This window comes from Schistocerca americana, chromosome 3 (assembly GCF_021461395.2).
Source record: "Schistocerca americana isolate TAMUIC-IGC-003095 chromosome 3, iqSchAmer2.1, whole genome shotgun sequence".
Lineage (NCBI taxonomy): Eukaryota > Metazoa > Arthropoda > Insecta > Orthoptera > Acrididae > Schistocerca > Schistocerca americana.
In genome coordinates, this window is record NC_060121.1 from 417162246 (window position 1) to 417166449 (window position 4204).

Below are 4204 nucleotides of genomic sequence, written 5' to 3' on the forward strand. Positions count from 1 at the left end.
CCCCACCAGTCTTCCCACCCTCCATCATACACTGCTTGGCGTTCCTTGGGCTCTTTGCAAGGAAGACCAAAATCTATTACGAGGTTCACTCCAAAAGAAATGCACACTATTTTTTTTTAATCCGTCTTTTATTCTACATGTTTGAAAGTTTTAGTGCGTAGATACATCCTTTAGGAACAATATTTTCATTTCTCCGCATAATTTCCCTCCCTCTCATCTGCGTTACGCCATCTTGGAACCAGCGCCTGTATACCTGCACAGTAAAATTCTGGACCAACCTGTTGGAGCCACTGTTTGGCAGCGTGCACAAGGGAGTCATCATTTTCAAACCTTCTTCCACGAAGAGAGTCTTTCAGTTTCCCAAAGAGATGTTAGTCACATGGAGCCAGGTCAGGACTGTAAGGCGGGTGTTTCAGTGTTGTCCATTCGAGGTTTGTGATCGCTTCCATGGTTTTTGACTGACATGTGGCGGTGCATTGTCGTGCAACAGCAAAAAACCTGCTTTTGCCGATGTGGTCGAACACGACTCAGTCGAGCTTGAAGTTTCTTCAGTGTCGTCACATATGCATCAGCATTTATGGTAGTTCCACTTGGCATGATGTCCACAAGCAAGAGTCCTTCGGAATCGAAAAACACCGTAGTCATAAGTTTTCCAGCAGAAGGTGTGGTTTTGAATTTTTTTTTCTTGGGTGAATTTGCATGATGCCACTCCATTGATTGCCTCTTCGTCTCTGGTGAAAAATGATGGAGCCACGTTTAATCAGCTGTCACAATTCTTCCAAGAAATTCATCTCCACCATTCTCGTACTGTTCCAAAAGTTTGCTGCCTACCGTTTTTCTTGTTTTTTTGTGATCCACTGTCAACATCCTGGGTACCCACCTGCCACATACCTTTTTTAACGCCAACACTTTCAGTATTCTCAAACACTTTCTTCCCCTATCTCAACGTAGCGTGACAATTCGTTCACTGTGATGCGTCTGTCAGCAGTCACCAATTCGTTAACTCTCTGCACATTGTCTGGAATGTGTGCAGTGCGAGGCCTGCCGCTGCGAGGACAATCCTCAATATTGCCGTGCCCGCTTTCATCACGTAACCTGCTTGCCCACCGACTAACCGTACTGCGATCGACAGCAGCATCTCCATACACCTTTTTCAACCTCTTGTGGATGTTTCCCAGTGTCTCGTTTTCACAGTACAGGAATTCTATGACAGCACGTCGCTTCTGACGAACGTCACGTGTAGCAGCCATCTTGAAGACGACGCCACTCACGGGAACAGGTTGAACTAAGTTTGAAAACAAGCGGGAAGGATGTAAAACTTTCACACATGCAGAATTAAAACTTTATTTTTACAAAAAATAATGTGCATTTCTTTTGGAGTGACCCTCGTAGGTGTGGGTTGTTTTCGCTACTATAAGTGGCATTCAAACGGAAACGAGACAGAGGGAAAAAGGTAAGTAAAATGTTTATTATTTTAAAAGTAATCGCCGTAACTGTTAATACATTTATCAGAATGCTTTCATGGAAAAATGTTTACGGTTGCCTAAGCTACCATGACTGTGCCCAGGCGTTCGCCTCTTCGCTCGAAGCAAATCGCCGGCCAGGGCAAATGTCTTTCTGCAGGGCTCCAAAAATTTGAAAATCGCAATCGGAGGGATCGGGAGCGTATGGAGCCTCTGTAAAGGCTTACCAGCGAAGCTTCTGCAGCGCAGTCGAAACAACCTTGGCAGCATGTGACCGGGCATTATCATGCAACAGAATGTGCTGTCCGTCAACATTCCTGTTGGGACGTGATGGCGCGCTCCAATTTTTCCAAAGCGTCTACGTACCGCTGTGCGTTAATTGTGGTGTCATGTTCGAGAACGTCAATGAGCAGCGGGCTCTTGCAGTCAAATAAAAATTGATCATGACTTTCCCGGAGGTGGCGTACCTGTTATTTCGATTTCACTGCGGAATTTCACTGGGAAGCCCTACACATCCTCCATACATTTCCCAGGTCTCGCCATCCAATTTCCAGATTTTTGGAGCCCTGAAGGAAGAAATTTTTGGCCGTTGATTTCCTTCGGACGAAGAGGTCCACGCCTGGATATAATGATGGTTTCGTAGGCAACCACAAACATTTTTCAATGAGGGCGTTATCGTCTTGTCTCGTACTGCAATATGTGTAGTAACGGATATCGCTATAACTTTTGAAATAATAAGCAGTTTACTTACTTTTTCCCATCTGTCTCGTTTCCATTAGACTGTCCCTTATAATTATGATAACTCTATGTAGAAATTCTCAGCTTGGAGCCCCAAGTGGGCTGGTTTAAACCCTGGTAGGAAAATACATCTCCTCACATTCTTTTGATAACGAAAGCATATTATGCGACAGCAATAGCTGTGTACACCTATTCGTCAGAAATTTACGAGACTGATTTTACTCCTGGACTATAAGCGATGTCAGCGCTGTAACTACGGTAGCAGCTTGAATTCAAATGGTTCACATGGCTCTGAGCTCTATGGGACTTAACATCTAGGTCATCAGTCCCCTAGACTTAGAACTACTTAAACCTAACTAACCTAAGAACATCACACACATCCATGCCCGAGGCAGGATTCGAACTTGCGGCCATTGCAGCAGCGCGGTTCCGGACTGAAGTGCCCAGAACCGCTCGGCCACAGCGGCCGGCCAGCTTGAATTAACAACTGTAAGCAACACTTATGCATTCAGCCAGTCAGTAGTGAGCAGGTAGTGTTACTGAGTGAACGTGCGATTGTAGCGTGTCAACCGTGTCACGTCACAAATCACAATGGAGCAACGACCAGTAATTAGATTTCGCGTTTTTATTCAGTAAAACGGCTACACATCTGAGTTCATGAAAAATGCTTTTGATGATAGTAGTTTAGGTCACGAACGAGATTTTCAGTGGTTTACAAGTTTTAAAGGGCATGTGTCGTTCGAAAACAATTTAGAGATCAGGACGTCCCACTTCAATGTCATCCGACGGAAACACTGAAAAAATTTGTGATCTTTTCAAAACCGACCATCATCTCTCACGCACGGGTATCACTAAGGAACTGAAAATTTCAATGGCATTAAGGTGCATGTGGTCGATATTTCGATAGTTAGTGAAATGCGGGGGAGATGAAAAGTGCATTCTTGGCTACAAGACGTAATTTTAAAAATTTGAAGTGACACAATTTCAGAGACTTTATTGGTCTCATACACATATGAGACGTACAATCTTATCTGTATGAGATCAATAAAGTCTCTGAAACTGTGTCATTTCACTTGTATAAGTGTGTTTCAGGCTGAATCCTCGATTTACGTTCGTTGCTGAGGTGCTATTCCAGAACATGGACAGCCTCGGCAGTTCTGTTCGTGTGTAAGGGGGAATTTAAAGCAGGCTGGGACGCAGCGAGAATTTGGATCGAGAAGGGAGGGTGCCAGGGTAATCCGTGTGGTTGTATGAAGTGCTGTGCCAAGGTGGCTTAGTGGTTAACGCACCTGCCTAGTAAGCCGGAGACCTGGGTTCGATTCCCAGCCTGGGTACAAATTTTCACTCTCCGCTTCAGTCTGTACACTTAAAGATTTAAAGTTGGGCAGTTAGAGATACCGTTCTCAGGACACCTGATAGTTCAGGAAGGAATCAGACCTGACCTATATAAGCAGACGTTTATATGAGATTCTCTGATAAAGAAAAACATGTAACAATTAAGGAGACAATGATGTGTTGAATATCAGAATTAGACTCCAACTACGTTCGACTGTCACGAAGGTATAGTATTACTGTATTTAGGGTTACATAAGCCTTTTTAAAGATGATGCTGTGCATTTATTTTAACTTCGTTACTGAATACAGAAAAGAAGTGTAGTATGTGTATAGGGCCTACATGAAAGGACATATTAATGTAAGCAGCAACTTATTTAGACTGTTCCAATAAAGCACAGTGATGCAGTGGTAAGAAAGGTGTATGTTCAGCACTTGCAAGACTTATTAGCTGTGTGGGAGGTTCAAATGGCTCTGAGCACTATGGCACTTAACATCTGAGGTCATCAGTCCCCTAGAACTTAGAACTACTTAAACCTAACTAACCTAACCTAAGGACATCACACACATCCATGCCCGTGGCAGGATTGGAACCTGCGACCGTAGCCGGCGCGCGGTTCCTGACTGTAGCGCCTAGAGCCGATTGGCCATCCCCGCCGGCTCTGTGGGAG

At 44.3% G+C, this 4204-nt stretch overlaps 1 non-coding gene across 1 annotated transcript; it reads left to right on the top strand.

The window, feature by feature from the left end:
- Window positions 1–3463: 3463 nt before the first annotated feature.
- Window positions 3464–3535, top strand: Trnat-agu. Its single transcript has one exon. It is a non-coding gene; the product is annotated as a tRNA-Thr (tRNA).
- Window positions 3536–4204: the final 669 nt, after the last annotated feature.